Source organism: Lithobates pipiens, unplaced genomic scaffold (assembly GCF_037356315.1).
Source record: "Lithobates pipiens isolate NorthernLeopardFrog02 unplaced genomic scaffold, aLitPip1_a1.2 Scaffold_19, whole genome shotgun sequence".
Lineage (NCBI taxonomy): Eukaryota > Metazoa > Chordata > Amphibia > Anura > Ranidae > Lithobates > Lithobates pipiens.
Window position 1 is genome coordinate 256,690,544 of NW_027507764.1, and position 24,346 is coordinate 256,714,889.

Here is a 24,346-nt window from a genome sequence, read left to right on the forward strand (position 1 = left end):
AGCATTTTGTCGGAAAATTTTATAGGCAAGTTGGAAAAGTTGGTCCGTCGGATATTCCGACGGAAACAGTCCGATGGAGACCACACACAGTCAGAATATCCGACAAAACGGTCCGATAGGACACATTCCGTCGGAATCTCCAACCGTGTGTACAAGGGCTTAGACAAGCATCCCAGAGAAATAGGGATAACTTATTAGTCTCCAAACCAAAGGTTCAGGATGACTTCTTTAAATTCTATTTTATAACCTGTTATTCTAATCAGCATTACGTCATTAAAAAAATCATGCTGAAGCATTGGAAGGTTCTGCAAGGCAATAGAGTGCTTGGTTCCAAATTACCTGATAAACCACACGTAGTCTATAGGGGTGTACCCCCATTAAGGCTTCAGGTGGCCCCCAATGTGGTGGATCCACCGAAACAGCTTTCTTTTTTTCAAAATATGTTTTTTTTGTTTTTTTTGCAGAAAATGCCCAATCTGCAAACTAAATGTGAATAGGAGTAGGAGGACTGATTCTTTTCAGTTCACTTCCACACATGAGATTTTTCCCATAAAACCATTTATTATTTGCGCCACCAAACATGTGGTGTACGTTATTCAATGCCCATGTGGGCTGCAATATATAGGGCATGCTATACGCATGTTGCACATCAGATTGAGTGAGCATGTTGCTAACATCATGGGAGGCTTTTCTAAACATAGCCTCTATAAGCATTATGCCCTTAAGCATTATTGCAAGCCAGATGGTACTATTTCCTTAGTGATTGATAAGTTCTCTGGTCACTGGAGGGGGAGCAATATGATTAGGGAGGTCTCCCGTCTAGAGACCAGATGGATTTACCAAGCACAGACATATAATCCCTTTGGTATGAACATCAAATGGGATGTCAACAATGGTTAGGCTGAGTTGCTAGTTTACTTTTTTCTCTTTTTTTCTTTTTTCTTAAGTGTAATGGAAATTTGTAGGTTCTGTATATAATTGTATTCTATTTTATATGTATTGCACAATGCCCTCACTGTGCACCCAGTACTAATAATGTTTTCAGTACATGGTTTGCATTCTTTTGAGTCCTGATTAGAATTAGCCTGCCTATGTAATGCCCCTTGTTACCATAAACGTACAATTGTAATATTAATGTGATACCTACGTAATCATGTGTATAAAAACCTTCAAATGCGTCATAATAAATGAGAACGGTTATTTGGAAAGATGCTGAGCGTATCTTTTGTGTCTGTTCCCTACTGCAGTAGTTATTATTAATTTGGAACCACTAATCAATATGAGGATAGGAGTTGCCTATCTATTAAATATCCATTTCAGTAAGTAAGTAATTTTTATTATTATTATTTTCTAGTTATGTTATGTTTCTGCTAAATTTTGATTGGCTTGTATTTTAGATATAACATATAGTTTTTTTCTATTTCTGTATTATTGTTGTAATATGATAGTTTTACCACAAGATGCCGCCACCTCTCATTTATCGCCTTCAATGTGTATTTGATTTTACACTGTCTGTTCACTTCGTTCCTCTCTTACTCTACAATTTTTGTGATTATTTTTAATCATTCAAATTAATTATTGAACTATTGGTTGTGTATTTTTTTCGTTTGCTTATTTTGACTATGATGCAGATACCGAATATTTCTGGTCTGTGGAACGCATATTATACCATGAGTACTTCCAGGTTGTATTGAGTTTCATATTACCTTACCGGTATTTTGCTTGTTTTACGTTTCCACCCCTTTCACCTCCCCATACTGTATAAATAGAATTCTCACACTTTGTAACCACGCCCCTGATGATGCACTTTTGGTGACAAAACTTTGGGTGGAGCTTGGGATGTGAGATGCAGATCGTGGGCGGTGATGTGCTGGCCATCTTAGTTGTTTGAAACGCTGGACGTTTCTACATGCCTGTTTTACCCACATTAAATGTGAGTGGATCTATTTTTATTTTATTTTCAATAAATTTTGTATCGATCATTGTGAAATGCACGTTCATTTCTTTTTTTACATAAATGTGAATGTAGTAGGCCTTTTCTGGATGTGGAGTGATTTCCTTACCCTTAATGATCTTACATGAGGTGGAGCAGCTTTAACCGCATGTGGAGTGGAACAGTGTTTGCAGAAAGGATCGATTGTGCTGCTATTCAGTACATTTAAAAGTGTATACCCTATACACTGATGATAAGAGTCAGTACTATTGGGTAATGGTGATGGTCTTTCTTTTCTTCCATATATGAAGAAATTTTAAATGGACTTTATGCTGATCGATCAAATTTTTTTTAATGAACTTTATTATTAATTTTTATTTTTTAAGCGCTACACTTCCTTTTCCATTTTCTTTAATTGTACTAAGCAATTTAGTGTTAGCAGCTCTTTATTTTTTGTATTTTATTATTTCTTTTCTTTGTATTTGGAGGGACAAATCCTTGTACTATTGACGCACTCTTGATAAGTTGAAGGCATGCATAGTTACATAGTAGGTGAGGTTGAAAAAAGACACAAGTCCAACCTATGTGTGTGATTATATGTCATTATTACATTGTAATGTAATTCCAATCCCTGTAACTTGTGGTCGTTCACATGCTTATCTAATAGTTTTTTGAAACTAGCGATGCTCCCCGCTGAGACCACTGCCTGTGGAAGGGAATACCACATCCTTGCTGCTCTTACAGTAAAGAGCCCTCTACGCAGTTTAAGGTTAAACCTCTTTTCTTCTAATTTTAATGAGTGGTCATGTGTCTTATTAACCACTTGCCACCCGCTCACCATCAAATGATGGCTGGGCGGTGCAGCTCTAGTTCTGGTTGGACGTCATATAATGGCTTCCCAGAATGCCCTGGGGGTGTGCAGCATGCGATCACGGCAGTGCCGCGTTGCTAGGACACGGCGAGACCCCAATCTGTGTAAAGAACCGTGGCCGCAGCTCTTTAACCATGTGATTTGCTGTGTCCAATCACAGCCAGTCTCATGTAAACATGGAGATGCCGGTAATCAGCGCTCCTCACCTCACACTGGCAAAGGGGGTGGAGAGGAGAGCCGATCAGTGGCATCTCATCACAGGGGACAGATAGATATGTAATGTAATAGGTATGTAATCAGGGCATCTCCTCACATGGAGATGCCTATGAGGAGTGCCCTGATTACATTTAATTGCCCAACACTGCCAGCAGTGTCAACCAGTACCCCAAATTGCCACCAATCTGTGCCCACAAGTGCCAGCAATCAGTGCCCACAAGTGCCAGCAATCAGTGGCCATTAGTGATGTCAGGTCAGTGCTGGCTATCAGTGCTGCCCATCAATGCCCATCACTGCTGCCCATAAAAGCTCATCACTGCTGCCCATCAATGTCACCAATTAATACCCATCAGTGCTACCTATCTATGCTGCCTATCTGTGTCCACCAGTGCCACCCATCAGTGCCGCCTATCAGTGCTCATCAGTGCCACATATCAGTGCCCATAATTGCGGCATATTCATACCTCCTCATCAGTGCCACCTCATCAGTGCCCATCAGTGCTGCCTCATCAGTGAAGGAGAAAAATTATTTATTTACAAAATTTACTGACAGAAACTATGAAAAACTTTTTTTTTTTTTTACGAAAAATTAAAAACCCAGGAGTGATTAAATACCACCAAAAGAAAGCTCTATTTTTGTGAAGAAAATGTAACAATTTCACATGGGTACAGTATAGTTGTCATTCAAATTGTGACAGCGCTGAAAGCTGAAAAATAGCCTGGGCAAGAAGGGGGTGTAAGTGCCCTGCATTGAGGAGGTTAAACAACCTTCCGCAAAAAAGTTTTATTACCTACTGTGAGATCACCAGTACGGTATTTGTAAATTAAAATCATATCCCCTCTCAAGTGTCTCTTCTCCAGAGAGCATAAGTTCTGTGCTCACAACCTTTCCTTATAACTTATATCCTCCAGACCCTTTATTAGTTTTGTTGCCCTTCTTTTACTTGCTCCATTTCCAGTACATCCTACTTGAGGACTGGTACCCAGAACTGGACAGCATACTCTAGGTGCGGCCGGACCAGAGTCTTGTAGAGCGGGAGAATTATCGCTTTATCTCTGGAGTTAATCCTCTTTTTTTTTAAGGGCATTAAACACTTTGAAATCTTTATAAAGATTGGAAGATCACTGAGTGACAGAAATTTTGAGTCAATTTACCATTGGACTTTTTTATTTGATTGCATATTGAGATTTGTGGTGGGAACCTCTAGTGGAGGAAATTTTTCGTTAATTCAGAAATAGACTTTATTTGATTGCATATTGAGATTGGTGGTGGAAACCTCTAGCCATTTCACCATTTGACTTTTTTAGGACACAATAACTTTTGGACATTTGGATTTTGTTATATATTTATTGCACTTGATATGTTATCAAATATCAGAAAATTTAAATATCACACAATAAAAAAAACTACACATAAGCATTAAGACGACCGATTGTACAGTGATTATGGTTCATTCATGAATACGGCAGCCCTTAACACCGCTAGGAAAAGTGATTTGCAGTGTATCACTTTTCAGAGAATGTTTGACAGGCAGTGAGGAAGCCACATGTCTTCATTGCCTATTTTACCCTTAAAATGCTGACCTACCATGCTGCAACTGGACAAATTGTATGCGGTGTGCTAAGAGGGGAAGCTGTCCTTTTAAATTAAAAAATAATGTGCGTTAATACAAAGATATGAATAAACAAGCATTTCATAATACAAAGTGCTCATGTGTATTTATAGATTCATATACATCTACTTAAAGAGGAGTTCTGCCCCCTTAGCAAAAAATACTGCAGCTGCTCTCTTTTAATATTAGGACCCTGTCCTGGAATCCAGCGATGTCAGCTCCCGTTCATAGTAAGGGAACCCGGCAGTGAAGCCTTTCGGGTTTCACAGCTGGTTCCCTACTGCACATGCGCAAATTGCACTGTGCTTTCTGAATGGTCCGGTGGCGGTCGTCTACATATTCTAAATATAAACCTAAATATAGGTTTAGACAAAACTAAGATAAAAAGAATTGATAGATGGAAATCTAATGCTTATAATTGTTACATCAGACCTAATTTGAATTTTGAATTACAGGTGTAACGAAAAGTATATGGATTGTGGGACACTGTGTTTTGGGTGCATAAAAAAGCAGTGGCAAGAGTTTATGGAAAAAATTTGGACTTGGACCCGAATATTTTTCAAATTTTTGGGTTTGGTAAGATGTATTATTAATTCATTTAGGAGGCAATGACATTGGTAAGCAAAAAACGTTGAATAAAATTTTTCAGATGCAAGATACATAGTTACATAGTTAGTAAGGTTGAATAAGGACACCAGTCCATCAAACTCAACCTGAGTGTCTACAATTGTCCCCATCACTGTACATTGCACACTCACATTGGTCCCTGCCCTCAAGGAGCCCAAAATCCAGGGTCCCCATTTATATACTAGGGCCAATTTTGGACATCAGCCAATTAGCCTACCTGTGTGTCTTTGGGCTGTGGGGGGGGGGTGCCCGGGGGGGGGCGTGTGGGCTCTGGGCAAGTGGTGTCGTGGTTGGGATTACCCTTCTTGCTGCTAGGTGAGAGTGCTAACCACTACACCACTGTGCCGCCCAATGCTGGCCCAATACTGCCATGATACCATTCGCTCAATAAAAGCTGCATCTCCCAAAACTGAGATTATATTCTCTGAGATTTGGTTGAATTCTGAAGTAGGTTCATGTTTTGAAAAAATAAGGAAGAATTAATAGACGTATGGAAAAATTTATGTTGCTGGGATATGGAACATCTTTTAGACATAAAGAATTAGAAGGTGGTATTCAAGGGCTGTATCGGAAGGATGGAATTCATCTTGCTGAGATAGGTTTGGATATACTAAATATACATTTCCAGACAGCAATTGAAAAGTCCGCGGGCTGGGTGTGTTAGGCAGGAGGCTGGTTCTGGCTCCTGCCTTTGGTGGGACAATTTGTTATTAAGTTTATGTATATATAATTTAATTTACATTTATTTTAAGAAGAAAACCCTTATGCCGCGTACACATGACCGGACTTTTCGAGGGATTAGGTCCGACAGACTTTCGACGGAGTTCTGACGGAGTTCTGACAGAGTTCTGACGGACTTTCCGAATAAACGGACTTGGCCACACACAATCACACCAAAGTCCGACGGATTCGAACGTGATGACGCACGACTGGACTAGAATAAGGAAGTTCATAGCCAGTAGCCAATAGCTGCCCTCGCATCGTTTTTTTTCCGTCGGACTAGCATACACACGAGCGGATTTCTCAGTAGGAACTGGGTCCAGCGGAGTTCTGGCGGAAAAATTTGTAACATGTTCCATTTCTAAAGTCTGTCAGACTTTTGCAAATCAAAAGTCCCCTGCAGCCCACACACGATCGAATGGTCTGCCGGAATCATTCCGTCGGACTTCTGATGTTGAAAAGTCCGGTCGTGTGTACGCGGCATTAGATGTTCTGAATCTGTATTACTAGCACATGTTCCACATTCTCTATAAGCATTTATATAAAATGCAATGATTTGACATCCTGACCGTGGTGAATTTCCTGTTTAAATGTGTACAGAAAATGTCAGATGAATGTGCAGTGAAGGTATTATTCCCCATTTAATAAACATCATGAATATTAAAGTAGTCACCTGTTCTCATGTGAAAACAGATTCTGCATATATTTTTGGGTGAATGCTGCTCAAATATTACTGGGTAAATGAGTGACACATTTAAGGTTCAGGTAAATCCTTTATAAATATATCCTTTAGCATACCTGTACCTTTTAAGTGTGGTGAATCGGTCAACAATCATTTTTCATTGTTCTAATGGTTCAAAGATGAATAATTTTCCTAGTTACTATGGATTTTTGAAAATGGATCTGCTTTTAAGATTAATTTGTGAAATAAGAATTATAGTATAGCACAATATAACATTGTGTTTGTTTTGTTAGATGCACTAATTCATGTTGTTAATCTAGTAAAACTAGCTAATACAATCATTTATTTGAATGGAATGTTCAGTGGATCTAAATTACTCTTTTTTTTTTGTAATCCTCTCTATGTTAATCCTCTACACTGATTATCGCTTATACATGCACTCAGAGGAATTTCTAAATTTTGAAACACAATTGAACATATTTTTCTTTTTCAGTTACTTGTGTTTAATTATTTTATATTTCTGCATTTTACTAAATCTTAGACTCTAAATAGCTGTCATTTTCTGAATAATTGATAAGGAAGAAACATCAATGGAAACAGCCAAAATGCATTTAACAGTAATTGTTTTTACATGAATGTTTCATAAACATGGTAACGACACATTATTTATGATAACAGTATCACAGTATGTGTGAAATAGGCATTACACCATTTCCTTCAATAATAACCTCTGGCATCAAGTGTACTCTGCAAGACTCTTTCGATGCGCCATTCTGTTGCAATTTGTGCTAACACTCATACATATGGCTTCCTGCAGAGGTAATCAGGAAGACAATGGGAAACATTTATTGAAAGACATAAAACTTCAGACTTACACATGGCAATGACCCATGTGTCAAATCTTGATTGATCGTTAATATTTTTTACACAATTGAAAATGTAAAGTACACTGCTCATCCAGACTCTGCAGCTCAGGTGATCAGTCACCACAAAATTCCCAAACATTTGCCAGCGTAGAGGCTCATGCAAAATAAAAAGTGCTCCGAATAGTGTAATATGTTTTAACACCAAAAAAATTTAATATAGCATAAGATCAGATGCTGTAAAAAGGACTCCACCGAGTCTCCAATGTACAGATAGCATTTAAAATACAAATACAATTAATTTGTATTTTAGAATAGGTACATATTTAGAATATGTAGAAACTCCAAACATTTGTTTAAAACTCTTATAAACTGGATTTTAGTAACTGGAGAATTATTTTCATGCACAAATAATAATTATTTTCCTGCTGGTCGTACCCGAAGGAAGTCAGTAAGAAGTCTAACTGGGCAAATTATCTTATCATTACAAACATGTAGGTCAGTCCATGCACCTCTACCCAATTGGTCCATCTTTGAACATTGTAAGAAAATTTTAACGCCATTTTCATTAACTTTAACTGCATTAAAAAGGAGCCCTGATAATCCTTTTTTATTAGGCGGAACTAACTCTGAAATTCTCAGGGCAGCAAAAAAGCATGCAGAGAAGGCTGCCTTGAAAAAAATAGCCTCATATGTATTAAAGCATATTCTTTCTGTAGTACTGCAAAGTTTTTTCAATAAAAGTGGAGTTATCGGCTGTCTCCTATCTACTGTAAATTTCTTCTTTTTGTAACCTTTCAATGCTTGTTTAAGGGAAAAGAAACTAATCTTTAAGAAAAATGATACTCCACATAGAATTTTATTTATATGTGTCCAGTAGAAATCTTTCTCCATCAATGTAGTCAGAAAAGAAAGTTCTATATCTTCGGACAGAGAAAATCCTATAGCTGATTCATATGCAAAAATGTTAGCCATGTTTCATAGTTTCATAGTTAGTAAGGTTGAATAAAGACACCAGTCTATCCAGTTCAACCTGAGTGAGTGTCTGCAATTGTCCCTATCCCTGTACATTTCACACTCACATCAGTCCCTACCCTCAAGGAGCCCACAATCCAAGGTCCCCATACATATACTAGGGCCAATTTTGGACAGAAGCCAATTAACCTACCTGCATGTCTTTGGATTGTGGGAGGAAACCAGAGTACCTGGAGGAAACCCACACACGCACAGGGAGAACATGCAAACTCCAGGCAGGTAGTGTCGTGGTTAGGATTCGAACCAGCGACCCTTCTTACTGCTAGGCAAGAGTGCTAAACACTAGACCACTGTGCCACCCTTTTACTTGGAGCTAATGATTTTTTTATATTTTCAGAAATTAGATTACTTCCCAAAGGTGATCCGGACATACAACGCCTATTTTGTCTGCTTCCGGGAGTAGTCGAAAAATCTTTGCATCTGCAATCGAGAAAGAGCATCTGCTATCATGTTTTCCTTTCCTGGAATATACAGTATCTAGCTTTCAGCCATATGTTCAACTTCAAACATTTAGATACTAGATATCTCAATAGCGTAGTATCTGGTGGAGATTTGGCTGACAAACAATTGATAGAAAACATTACTCCTTTATTATCTGTACTGATAATATACATTGGTTTCTGAAATATTTATCCCATATCTCAATTGCCACTATAATTGGGAATAATTCCAATAAAACACTATTTTTTACAAAACCCAATTTCTCTGCACACCAATGTTTGTTCCATACAGCCGCAAAGCCTATAAAAGGAGCCAAATCTGTTGATTAAACAAAAATCACTATCTAAAACAAACTCATTCTGGAATATTGTTCTACCATTGACATGCTCCAAAAACGTTATCCACACCACTATATGTTCACGCATATCTGTTGACATGCGGATATGTGAATAAGGGCTCTTCAATCCTGCTATGGTAAAATATAACCGCCTTGAAAAAATTCTTCCAACCGGCAATGTTCTGGTAGCAAAAGCTAAAGAACCTAATAATTTCTGCATTTCTTGCAGCAAATTTTAATTCTTCCTAAGAGACTGAGTAATTCAGAAGTAAGAGGCATGGTGAGTTTTTTGGAGTTGTAATTTTCTCACACAATTCTTGGGAATATTAAAACTTTTTTAACACAAAATTGTCATATTAACAAGTTATTTATCTCACACAGCACATGCATACTTGCAATTACACCCCAAAATACATTCTGTTACTCCTCCTGAGTATGACAATACCACATGTGTTAGATTATTACATGGCCTGGCCACATACAGAGGCCCAATATCCAAGTAGTACCTCCAGGCGTTCTAGGAGCATAAATTACACATCTAATTTCATTCCTACCTATCACACTTTTGAAGGCCTTGGAGCACCAGGACAATGGAAACGCCCACAAAATTACCCCATTTTGGAAAGCAAACACCCTAATGTATAATCTATGAGGCATAATGAGCCTTTTGAACGGTTTGTTTTTTTTGATACGTTTTTGGAAAATGTGATAAAAAAATTAAATGAATTTCTTTTACACAACATTGTCCATTTATAAGATATTTCCAACACATAGCAAAAATTACACTCCAAAATACATTCTGCTACTCCTCCCGAGTATGGCAATACCACATGTGTTTGACTCTTACATAGCCTGGCCACATACAGAGGCCCAACATCCAAGTAGCACCTCCAGGATTTCTAGGAGCATAAAGTACACACACAAATTCCTGCCAACCTATCACATTGTTGAAGGCCCTTCATAGCATGTACCGTAAATACCAATTACAAATCAAAATACATTCTGCTGAGCAAAGAGTAAACAAAAGGGGACACTGATGGGCTGCGGTTTTACTATTACAGTGGTCCACAGAGGAGAGCATCGGTCCAGGCAGCAGGCAGGAATGTGGACAGTGACAGCAAAACAGGCAGCAGGCAGGAATACTGTCCATAGTCAGTACAACTAGAGATGTTGTCAGCACAGCCAAAGCATGGGTCCAGGTAGCAGGCAGGGATGTGGTCAGCAGCAGCGAAAGGATCATCCATTCAGCAGGCAGGAATACTGTCCATAGTTAGTAAAGGCAGCAGGCAGAGATATGGTCAGTGCAGCCAAAGTATTGTAACATGCACATGGTCCATGAAAAGTTCTGGGTCAGCGCAGGCAGAGATATTGTCAGCACAGCCAAAGTATTGGTCCAAGCAGGACCATCAAGCTTAGGTCCTCAGTCAGGAAAGAATGGGGACAGGGGTAGAGGCTTCTCCCACCCAAATTGCTTTGAAGCCTCTGGACTCCAGACCCTGTTCTGGGAATTACAAAACACTCTTCTGGAGCTCCCTCCAAGGGGCAGGCAAAAACATGGTCAACAGGCAGAGATCAGTGCAGGTAAATGGCAGAAATAGATGGTAGGCAGAGACATAGTCGAAAGTCCATGGTCAGTTCACGTGAAAGGCAGAAACATGGCGGATAAACAATGTATATGGCAGGCAGAGGCATATTTGATAAACAGGCCAGGGTCAGTTCACATGGAAGGCAGTGATATGGTTGGTTGAGGCACCAGGGAAATAATCAGCACAGACATTGAAAACAGGGAAATGGCAGTCTATTAGGGGTTGTTTTCTATATACTGACATGCAAAAAGATTAGTTTGGTCCACGATGCTTTGTAAAAAATTGATTTAAGAGAAACCTTCGGTGTTGGCCTACACACCTGGCTGTGCTGTGAAAGGGAAGATTGTGGCTGACCCTGTGCTAGAAGGTAGCAACAATGGGTTTGCCAAGGCATCCGGAAGAGGGGTTTGGGCCCTAATTCTTTGGGTCTGGCGTGAAATTCCAGCGCTTGTACTGGGCCTCTCCTACTGGGGTCTAGCAGCGCTTGTACTGGGCCTCTCCTCCTGGGGTCTAGCGCCATTGGCATTTGCTGATTGGCCATTGGGGTGTCTAGCGCTGCTGGTAGCTGCCTGGTCTTCAGACCTTTTTTCTTTTAGGATGGACTACTAACTCCTCTGATTCAGATGTACTGCCTTTGGGGGGCTAGTATTGCGAACCAGAATTGAAACTGGAATCAGAACTGTACTGGGGTGGTGAGAGCTCTCCGCTGCTCTCATTGGTCAGGCTTAGCATTTGATATGCCTTTTCTGGAGTATATACTTTTACGGACATGGTGACTGTATGACAGGGGACACTGATGGGCTGCATGACAGGGACTAATGGGTTGCACATCAGGGACTAATGGGCTGCACGTCAGGTAGAAATTGGCTACGTGACAAGCACTGCGTTGCTCACGGGAAAGGGACTACTGATGGGATGACAGGTACTCTGATGAGCTCAGACAGGTACTCAGATATGATGACAGATCCTCTTTATTCGGGGGGGGGGGGCAATCTAGGCACAGTAGTATTAGCACACAGTAATCTATATCTGTAACTCACTGTCCCACGATCTCCTCCTGGATTGGTGTGTGAGGTGGAGAACAATCGTTTCTCCTGGTATGTTTTCACTTGTGACCGGCTGTGATTGGACACAGCCGGTCACGTGGTAAGCCAATTTCATTGGCTTTTTACCTTGATCGGTGCTGGGCTTTGTACAAGGAACAAGCCTTGTTCCCAATCGGCGCACACTTGCAGCATGCACACCGATCTTCTTCAACGTGATCGGCTGTGATTGGACACAGCCAGACCCGTGGTAAAGAGCCAATTTCCTTATATTGTTATCCCACAGTATGGTGAGGAGTGGTTGTATTAGACGGCGTTGTTGGAAGTTGATTGAGGATAAGTTCAGGAAAAGCTGTAAGGGACCCCATCAAACTCGATAGACAGCATATTGTATGCCTTTTGCATAGTTTGCATGGACTCCCGCGGGGTAAGAGCATGATGAGTGCGGTCCAGCTTAATCTTATTTTGATTTGGGCACCCCAATATGTTGTTAACCAGTTCAGCCCCGGACCAATTTTCAGCCTAAGGACCAGAAGTCTTTTTACAATTTCGCACTGCACTGCTTTAACTGGTAATTGCGCGGTCATGCAATGTTGTACCCAAACGAAATTTGCGTCCTTTTCTTCCCACAAATAGAGCTTTCTTTTAATGGTATTTGATTGCCTCTGCGATTTTTATTTTTTGCGATATAAATGGAAAAAGACCGGAAATTTTGAGAAAAAAATATATTTTCTACTTTTTGTTATAAGAAAAATCGAATAAACTTAATTTTCGTTTCAAATAGTTTTATTGAAAAGTCAAGTAATTCACACAGGAATAAGCAGAACAGTTTACAGTGGTAACAGTAACAGAAAATAATCAAATGAGCTGCTACCTAAATTTGCAGAAGTAGATACACCAGAAAAATCTAAAGCAAGCTCATAGACCCTTCACATATATAGTATAGTGGACATATAACATCCGAGGAGAGGGCCGAGTAAAAGCAAACTGACGGTTTCCAAAGGAGGAAAAACATTTGACAAACATTGTTGTAATGACAACTATTACCAGGGGTAATGGTAGAAAGAAGAGTTCCGCTGGATAAATTTTACATATATAAGGAAAAGAGGGAGGGGAAAAAAAAGTAGGAAACAAGGAGAGGAGTGAGGAGGAAAAAAGGAGTAGGGATACAAAAAAGGAAAAGAGGCGATACCAGATGGCAAGACAGAAGAGATAAGAGAAAAAGGGTATGGTCGGAAGGCCCACGAGAACCACGGACCACAAACTGGCGCCCATTCTGGGCTAAGGAGCCATAAGACGAGTATCAAAATCTTTCGGTAGAAAATGGTCCACCCAAGGTTGCCATATTTTATTAAATAACGGGATTCTATCCAGAACGACTGCCTCTATCTTAGCATGAATCATTGCCTGTGTGACTCTATGTTTAGTTTCAGTTATATTCAGGGATGGTGTCCTCCAGGCTCTCACAATCGTTTGTTTAGCTGCAGTCGTTACTTGGAGAAAGAGTCGGTTTTGGGCTTTATTAAGATCTCGAGGTAGCCAATTCAGCAAGGCCATTGCTGGGTCAGGAGCTACGGGGTATTGCATCAGTTTAGTTAGCAGGTGGAAGACCGAGGACCAGAAATTTGCCACGATGGGACAGGTCCACCAAATGTGGAGATGAGTGCCCCGGTCTTTACAACCTCTAAAACAGTCGGGTGAGTAGTTAGGCACAAATTTGTAGAGGGGACCAGATACCACCGCATCAGGACCTTATAATTCGCTTCAGATGCCACAACATTTTGTGAGGAATTTTTAGTATTGGTCCATATATCAGTCCAGGACTCTGTATCAAGATTAAGTGATAAATCTGTGGCCCAAGCGGTAGCATAAGGCGGAAGGTCAGCAGATATGGTTGAAAGGCAAGAATATAGGCAGGAGATAATGCCTGGGGCATGTGGATCAGAGGAGCATATGGATTCAAATTGGGACATGGAGTTAAGATTGGAGTTGGGATTAATGTGCGTTTGAAAGAAATGGACTATCTGCAGGTAGCGAAAACATTCTCTAGGGGGCAGTTGGGCCTGCGTCTGTAGGTCAGAAAATGTTGCGAAGGAGTCACCTGAAGAGAGGTCACAAACTCGAGTAAGGCGTGCATGGGACCAGGCCGAAAAGGTGCCTGGTTCCGTGTAGGCCGGATAGAAATTTGGGTGACCCATAAACGAGAGCAAGGAGAGATGAGGAGACAGTATTTTAAAAGGGGTACGTACCATGTGCCAAATTTTAAGGGAGTGTCTCGTAACGGGGTTAGTAAGTGACCTGCATGCCTGAGGGGGTAGCCAAAGTAAATTGGAAACGGAGACAGGGTGAGCCTCCACTGCTTCCAAACTGACCCACAGCGGGATTTCAGACATAGCGTGGTAGAGGGCCATTTGCGATAGCTGGGCTGCATAGTAGTAGTTTTTAAAGTGTGGTATCCCTAGGCCCCCTTGAAGTTTATGCCGAAAAAGAACAGACTTAGAAATACTGGGAATAAACTTAATTTTAGTCATACATTTAGGGAAAAATGTATTCAGCCACATGTCTTTAGTAAAAAAGATGTCAATAAGAGTATATTTATTGGTTTCCGCAAAAGTTATAGCGTCTACAAACTAGAGTACATTTTCTGGAATTTACACAGCTTTTAATTTACGACTGCCTATCTCATTTCTTGAGGTGCTAAAATGCAGGGCAGTACAAACCCCCCCCCCCCAAATTACCCCATTCTGGAAAGTAGACACCCCAAGGAAATTGCTGAGGGGCATGTTGAGCCCATTGAATATTTTTTTTTTGTCCCAAGTGATTGAATAATGACGCAAAAAAAAAAAGTTTACAAAAAGTTGTCACTAAATGATATATTGCTCACACATGCCATAGTTATATGTGGAATTGCACCCCAAAATATATTCTGCTGCTTCTCCTGAGTACGAGGATATCACATATGTGGGACTTTTTGGGAGTCTAGCCGCGTACGGCACCCCAAAAACCAATCACTGCCTTCAGGGTTTCTAAGGGTGCAAATTTTTGATTTCACTCCTCACTACCGATCACAGTTTCGAAGGCCATAAAATGCCAAAATAGCACAAAACCCCCCCAAATGACCCCATTTTGGAAAGTAGACACCCCAAGCTATTTACTGAGAGGCATGTTGAGTCCATGAAATATTTTATATTTTGCCATAAGTTGCATGAATATTACAATTATTATTATTTTTTTTGCACAAAGTTGTCACTAAATGATATATTGCTCACACATGCTATGGGCATAAGTCAAATTACACCCCAAAATACATTTTTCTGCTTCTCCCGAGTACGGGGATACCACATGTGGGGGACTTTTTGGGAGCCTAGCCACGTACGGGACCCCGAAAACCAAGCACTGCCTTCCGGATTTAAATATAAAACGCTACCATAAAAAACTGTTAGCGATCGCAGGGATCAGGCCTGACTCTGCGATCGCTGCAGTTATGTGTTTAGTGTTTTGTAAGTGACAGTGATCGATCGATACTGCACTTGGGTGGGCTGGACGGAGGGGCAAAAGGCAGGTGCTAGCAGGTATCTGGGCTGATCCCGCTAACAATGCGTTTTTTTGGAACCCTAAACTGCTGGGGACGCTAGTATAGATCTGATCAGATCAGATATTGATCTGTTCAGATTCTATACCACTACAGGAGGTTTATGCTTTGCGTGTGGGTGTTAGCGGTACTGGCACTAACCTAGCGCTGCCTGGGGCGACGCAGACCCTGACCCTAAAACCTAATTGATATCACCCGCCGGGTGATCAGGGGGTTAAACCTTTATTGGGTAATAAATGGTGGGTGCCCTGATGCTATAAAAAGCAAACTAACCAGAGTCACCCGTAACACTTATACAGTGATCACTGGTGAAAGGGTTAACTAGGGGCAATCGGGGGGTTCAAATTTTTATTAGGTAGTATATGGGGGTCCCTGGCGCTATATAAAAACCTGATGGGGAACCTAAATAACTAACTGGCTAACCAGCGTCACCAGTGACACTTATACTGTGATCGCTGGTGAAAGGGTTAACTAGGGGCAATCAGGGGATTAAAACCATTATTGGGTAGTATATGGGGGTACCTAACGCTATGAAAACCTGTCGGTGAACCTAAAAAAATAACTAGCTACCTAGCTGCATCAGTGACAATAATGCAGCGATCAGAAAAACGATCGCTTAGTGATACCGGCAAAAGGGGGTGAAAGGGTTAACTAGGGGCAATCAGGGGGTTAAAACCGTTATTGAGTAGTATATGGGGGTACCTAGCGCTATAAAAACCTGGCGGTGAACCTAAAAAAATAACTAGCTACCTAGCGACACTAGCGACACTAATGCAGCAATCAGAAAAATGATCGCTTAGTGACACTGGCAAAAGGGGGTAAAAGGGTTAACTAGGGGCAATCAGGGGGTTAAAAACCATTATTTGGTAGTATATCGGGGTACCTAGCCCTATAAAAACCTGGCGGTGAACCTAAAAAAATAACTAGCTACCTAGCGACACTCGCGACACTAATGCAGCAATCAGAAAAACGATCTCTTAGTGACACTGGCCCCCCAAAAGGGGGTGAAAGGGTTAACTCTAGGGGCAATCAGGGGGTTAAACCTTTATTGGGGGGTGGTAGGGGGCTACCCTGGACCTAACACTAACTGCCCTGACAGTTTTTACTGTCACAACTGACACTGAATGCAGTGATCAGTAAATAAATGATCACTGCAATCAGTGACACTGTGACTGGGAGGGGAGGCGGGGGGGCGATCGGGGGGGGGGGGGGTTTGTGTGCCTGTGTGTGCCTACATGTTAGTGTAGTGTTGGTGCACACTTACTTTCACTTCTCCTCGTAGTCCGGTCAAAAAGACAGCCCCGAGGAGAATGACATCACTTCCTCCCTGCCTGTGTTTACTATACACAGTGGGAGGAAGCTTCTCATTCGCCAGGAGCGATCGAGAGGGGATGGCCAGAATCCAACGGCCATCCCCTCATCCCTGATCGCTCCTGAAGCGAAACGGACCGCCACATCCAGCGGGGGGGAGGTCTGATCGGACCCCCCACCCGCTGGAAGGCAAGCACGTACATGTACGTGCTTGTGCCTGTACTTGCCATTGTGATGACGTACATTGGCATGCGGCGGTCCTTAAGTGGTTAAAAATGGTTTGCAGAGTGATTTTGAAGTTTGCATCCGGCATTGCCACTGGTAGGCCCCAGACCCTGATATTGTTGCACCTGCCCCTGTTATACAGGTCTTTGAGATGGCATTGGAAATCTCAGAGAGTGGAGGCAGCAGGAGGGTCATAGATTTGTGAAAGGTCTTGCTTAGTGTCATGCTTGGGGGTCTTCTTCAAAGTAGGTTACTTTAGTGGAGAGATGGGGAGATCTGCTTAAAGCATATTGATTTCAGATCTACATGTATCACAAACCTCCTGAATTAATAGGCGGAAATCTTGTTTCGTAGGCATACATAAATGTAATCTCGCCAAGAGGTATAGGCACCCAGATCCGTGTCATTGTCCAGCAGGGTCCCTGTGACCATGGTCCACCCCAGATAATCGTGAAGCAGAAGGAGCATGATGACTCTGGGGGGACAGTGGAGATGTGTTAGGATGTGATTTTTTTGATTTAGAGACGGATGAATGATGTCCATGGTGAGAATGAGCCCCATGATGGCTGGCTGTCTGTGGGGCAGTGGGGGTCTACTGATGGTTAGGGGTTTCCCTGGAGGGAGGGAGCAGATGGGAACTGATCAGTGGCGGCTGGTGAAGTTTTAAGATGGGGGGTGCTAGACCACGCCCACCCATTTGACCCATCCCACTTCTCATAAGCCCCACCCATTATAGAATCCACCAACTCCGTCCCCTGTAGTACATCATATACAAGGCTGTACATTATACACAGGGCTCTATACTTCATATACCAGGCTCTACATTATAGACAGGGCTCTGTACATCATATAGCAGGCTCTACATTATACACAGGGCTCTATACTTCATATACCAGGCTCTACATTATAGACAGGGCTCTGTACATCATATACCAGGCTCTACATTATACACCAGGTTCTAATGACACATCAATATGTCTGACAGCCCAGCCACACTCCTCGTTCACCAGAGAAAAAAAAACAGGAAACACAAAAAAGGTGCTTGGGAAACAGCAATAGGCAGAGGTCACCGCAGACAATGAAGTACAAGAAAGCCTAATAAAATAAAACAAATACAGTCATCACATTTAGTGACTGCAATAATGCAGAGGGATGGTGATGATCAGAGACAGAGGGATGGAGGTGGGGTGGGGAGTTGGATCAGTGGTGGGTGGGATGGGATCAGGGACAGAGGGATGGATCAGGGACAGAGGGGGGTGGGATGGATCAGGGACAGGGGGATGGTGGGTTGGATGGATCATGGACAGAGGTATGGGTGGGTGGGATGGATCAGGGACAGAGGGATGGGTGGATGGATCAGGGACAGAAGGATGGTGGGATGGATCAGGGACAGAGGGATGGGTGGGTGGGCTGGATCAGGGACAGAGGGATGGTGGGATGGATCAGGGACAGGGGGATGGTGGGTGGGATGGATCGTGGACAGAGGTATGGGTGGGTGGGATGGATCAGGGACAGAGGGATGGGTGGATGGATCAGGGACAGAGGGATGGTGGGATGGATCAGGAACAGAGGGATGGGTGGGTGGGATGGATCAGGGACAGAGGGATGGATGGGTGGGATGGATCGGGGACAGAGGGATGGATGGGTGGGATGGATCAGGGACAGAAGGATGGTGGGATGGATCAGGGACAGGGAGATGTTAGGTGGGATGGATCAGGGACAGAGATATGGTTGGTGGGATGGATCAGGGACAGAGAGATGGTGGGTGGGATGGACCAGGGACAGAGAGATGGTAGGTGGGATGGATCAGGGACAGAAGGATGGTGGGATGGATCAGGGACAGAGAGATGGTGGGTGGGATGGATCAGGGACAGAGATATGGTTGGTGGGATGGATCAGGGACAGAGAGATGGTGGGTGGGATGGACCAGGGACAGAGAGATGGTAGGTGGGATGGATCAGGGACAGAAGGATGGTGGGATGGATCAGGGACAGAGATATGGTTGGTGGGATGGATCAGGGACAGAGAGATGGTGGGTGGGATGGATCAGGGACAGAGAGATGGTGGGTGGGATGGACCAGGGACAGAGAGAGGGTAGGTGGGATGGGTCAGGGACAGAAGGATGGTGGGATGGATCAGGGACAGAGAGATGGTGGGTGGGATGGATCAGGGACAGAGATATGGTTGGTGGGATGGATCAGGGACAGAGAGATGGTGGGTGGGATGGACCAGGGACAGAGAGATGGTGGGTGGGATGGATCAGGGACAGAAGGATGGTGGAATGGATCAGGGACAGAGAGATGGTGGGTGGGATGGATCAGGGACAGAAGGATGGTGGGTGGGACGGATGGATCAGGGATCAGGGACAGAGAGCAGGTGGGTGGGATGAATCAGGGACAGAGAGCTGGTGGGTGGGAGGAATAAGGGACAGAGAGATGGTGGGGTGGAGGAATCAGGGACAGAGGGATGGGTGGGTGGGGGGAGGCTTCATATGGGCTGTGTGTTTAACAAGAGCCTCCACTGACACTGCCAAACCGAGACACAGCAAGACCAGTGGAGATAATAGAAGCACTGACGATCAGCACTTGTTAAACACACAGCCCGTGTGAAACCTCCCCATCCATCCATCCTGTAGAAATAAGGAGACCAGCCTTGTGTTGATCGTCAGTGATTCTAATATCTCCACTGGTATTGCTGTGTTTCCAGCATCTACCTTGTTGTTGAGTTTCATAGCGGCAAGTGCAGGGGTTCACTCCTCCGCTCCTCTGCTCGGCGCACTGGTCTGACACAGGGAAAACCGGAAGTGACAGACTAACTAGTCTGTCACTCAAAGCACATAGTATAGTAAACCTATGGGCGCCGGGCGGATGCAGATCGGCACTTTTCATTGCGCCTCAAGGCGGGTTAAAACCCTGCAAATGAAGCGCCGCGTCTGCAATGTTGTGATTGCGTTGATGTGGCGCTTCACACAGTGCACTTAAGGACTTTTTTTCAATGTTTTTTTTAAAGGACCATTTTTTTTGTGACTGCCTGGAGGGGGGGGGGGGGGCGCCCGGGCGCCCCCTATGGGCGGGCCGCCACTGGAACTGATCCCTGGATGCCTGGGAGTACAGAGGGAGAGACTGCTGGGGGTCCTATTCAGGTGCAGATGTCTCCCAGTTAGGGGAGGACTGGGATGCCTGGGTTCCAGCCAGAGGAAGTGGCTCTACAAGGTACATGGGGAATGACTGAGACAGGCTCTCCATTAGGTGAACTCTGAGGGACTGCAGCAGATGTGATAGGAAGGTAGCAAAGGAGGCAGCGGTGTGAGCTAAAGACAGATAGCCATCTGAGCTGTACCCCTGTGAGCGGCTGCTGGGAGAAGCCACTGCAGAGAAAAGCTGGTGCCCTCTTGGAAGCATGCTGCCACTCCACTCCTCGGTGGTTGAAATATTCAGTTACCGGGTGCTGTGGATGGAAGCCTTGGGGTCCATGGGCTTCTTTCATTTCCCCATATCCATTTGGTTCCGCGGGTGACAGCACGGCCGGTTCCACGGGTGATTGCGCTGAGTGGACGGGTGAGGGGGGGCAGCTGGGCGGCTTAGGAGGGCTGCTGGCCAATCCATAAGCCAGCAGGCAGGGGAGCAGGGAGATGACATCATCTCTCACTGCCCTGCATCCCTCCAGTTCCGCCCTCACTGTGCGGGAAGCTGTGTGCAGCAGAGAGATTACATCATCTCTCTGCTGCCTATCTTCACTTTGGACTCAACAAAAGAACACCTTAGCAGAAAAGTGACACAGTAGGTGACAATCCGCAATGTGTGGTAGACTACGTGGCAAGTGGCAATCCGCAATGTGTGGCAGACTACGTGGCAAGTGGCAATCCGCAATGTGTGGCAGACTACGTGGCAAGTGGCAATCCACAATGTGTGGCAGACTACGTGGTAAGTGGCAATCCGCAATGTGTGGCAGGCGACGTGGCGACAATCTGCAATGTGTGGCAGGTGACGTGGCAAGTGGCAATCCGCAATGTGTGGAAGGCGACGTGGCAAGTGAGAATCCGCAATGTGTGGAAGGCGACATGGCAAGTGACAATCCGCAATGTGTGGCAGGTGACGTGGCAAGTGACAATCCGCAATGTGTGGCAGGTGACATGGCAAGTAACAATCGGCAATGTGTGGAAGGTGACGTGGCAAGTGACAATCCGCAATGTGTGGCAGGTGATGTGGCAAGTGACAATCCGCAATGTGTGGAAGGCGACGTGGCAAGTGACAATCCGCAATGTGTGGCAGGCTACGTGACAAGTGACAATCAGCAATGTGTGGCAGGTGACGTGGCAAGTGACAATTCGCAATGTGTGGCAGGCTACGTGGCAATCCACATCTAGTGGCAGGCAACGTGGCAAGTGACAATCCACAATGTGTGGCAGGTGACGTGGCAAGTGACAATCCGCAATCCGCCAGAAATAATGCGCTTCAATCATCCTGACACCATAACAACCATGGTGCCGTAATGATTGAAGCGCCAATACCAGCCATTTCCAATATAAATTGCCCCCAAAAAACATATTTTATAGCAGTGCCCCTCCCAAGACTGGACTCTGGATCCGCCCCTGGCCTATAGAGGAGAGCTAGCACTGCTTGTCTACACCAGAGGCCATCCAACCCACAATGAAGGGCGGGAAATATTATTACCAGGCCACATCTCCTCATTATGGGGAGGGTACCTTGATAAGGTGCTTTCCCAAGTTGATGAGGTGAAGGTTCTCTTCCCCATACCCATAGCCCAGTGATTGTGGGAGTCTATGGGAACGACATTAAAATAAATGCTCAAATTTTATATATATGCACTGTGAGACTACTATATAAAGCCATTATGACTGAAAAAATACTACCTATCCTGCCAGATTTTGGGAGAACTTGTTCCATGCTGCCCCAATGAATTATATCAAATACTTTCTCAGCATCTACCTCTGGTAGCAACATTTTTAGTAGACTGATTAGGTTTTGTATCCTGCATGTGCTCTCTGTTTCAAGTCAGTATTTAGTAATGATATCAGCGTAATTGTTTTGGTAAACCAGCTCTTTACCTGCTTTAGATAATATTAATATAATTAATTTAAAGGAGAAGTCTGCCAAGATCTTTTGATCCTACTTCTCCTGGAGATCGCAGGAAGTCGCTGCATTCTTCACTCCTGTGACCCGTATTTGGCTGACATCACTCAGCCAGTCTGGACTTTTGAGAGATCCTGACTTTAATGTCCGAGTCTATCCAGATACCTGAAACAGCAGCTGGCTCAGCCTCTCAGTAAACTGTTGAGAACCTAAGATAGCCATTCCCAAATACAGAGATTTCAGTGCTACTACCCATATGGTCCACCATCAGCAGAGCTCACAAGTGTTTGATCCACAGTTGCCCACCTGAGAGTAATAGTCCATAAAGATGATCCACACAACTGCAATCCGCATCTAGTGGCAGGCGACGTGGCAAGTGACAATCCGCAATGTGTGGCAGGTGATGTGGCAAGTGACAATCCGCAATGTGTGGCAGGCTACGTGGCAAGTGGCAATCCGCAATGTGTGGCAGGCAACGTGGCAAGTGACAATCTGCAATGTGTGGCAGGTGACGTGGCAATCCGCAATGTGTGGCAGGCTACGTGGCAATCCGCATCTGGTGGCAGGCGACGTGACAAGTGACAATCCGCAATGTGTAGCAGGTGACGTGGCAAGTGACAATCCGCAATGTGTAGCAGGTGACGTGGCAAGTGACAATCCGCAATGTGTGGCAGGTGACGTGGCAAGTGACAATCCGCAATGTGTGGCAGGCTACGTGGCAAGTGACAATCCGTAATGTGTGGCAGGTGGCGTGGCAAGTGGCAATCCGCAATGTGTGGCAGGTGACGTGGCAAGTAACAATCTGCATTTGGTGACAAGTGACGTGGCAAGTGACAATCTGCATTTGGTGGCAGGCGACATGGCAAATGACACCCTCAGGGCTCCCACTGATTCTGCATTATGGTGAGTTGAACCATTTAATTTTATATTACAATGTATTAATAGAAATAATGCGCTTCAATCATCCTGACACCATAACAACCATGGTGCCGTAATGATTGAAGCGCCAATACCAGCTATTTCCCATTTAAATTGCCCCAAAAAAACATATTTTATAGCAGTGCCCCTCCCAAGACTGGACTCTGGATCCGCCCCTGGCCTATAGAGGAGAGCTAGCACTGCTTGTCTACACCAGAGGCCATCCAACCCACAATGAAGGGCGGGGAATATTATTACCAGGCCACATCTCCTCATTATGGGGAGGGTACCTTGATAAGGTGCTTTCCCAAGTTGATGAGGTGAAGGTTCTCTTCCCCATACCCATAGCCCAGTGATTGTGGGAGTCTATGGGAACGACATTAAAATAAAATGCTCAAATTTTATATATATGCACTGTGAGACTACTATATAAAGCCATTATGACTGAAAAAATACTTCCTATCCTGCCAGATTTTGGGAGAACTTGTTCCATGCTGCCCCAATGAATTATATCAAATACTTTCTCAGCATCTACCTCTGGTAGCAACATTTTTAGTAGACTGATTGGGTTTTGTATCCTGCATGTGCTCTCTGTTTCAAGTCAGTATTTAGTAATGATATCAGTGTAATTGTTTTGGTAAACCAGCTCTTTACCTGCTTTAGATAATATTAATATAATTAATTTAAAGGAGAAGTCTGCCACGATCTTTTGATCCTACTTCTCCTGGAGATCGCAGGCAAGTCTCTGCATTCTTCACTCCTGTGACCCGTATTTGGCTGACATCACTCAGCCAGTCTGGACTTTTGAGAGATCCTGACTTTAATGTCCGAGTCTACCCAGATACCTGAAACAGCAGCTGGCTCAGCCTCTCAGTAAACTGTTGAGAACCTAAGATAGCCATTCCCAAATACAGAGATTTCAGTGCTACTACCCATATGGTCCACCATCAGCAGAGCTCACAAGTGTTTGATCCACAGTTGCCCACCTGAGAGTAATAGTCCATAAAGATGATCCACACAACTGCTTTTGCTCTAAAATCTTGTTGTTTATTCAGGAAACCACAGTGTACAGTACGCAGATGCAATCAGTTGACACAATTCAGCCTATACGGCTTTAATCATAACTACAATAAGACATGAAACTTTGAAATATATAGTGGCCAGAGTATCAAAGACTCCTCCTACTAATTGGGTTAATTGATGGATATAATTGCAAAAAACTGAAACAGTGATGCAATAG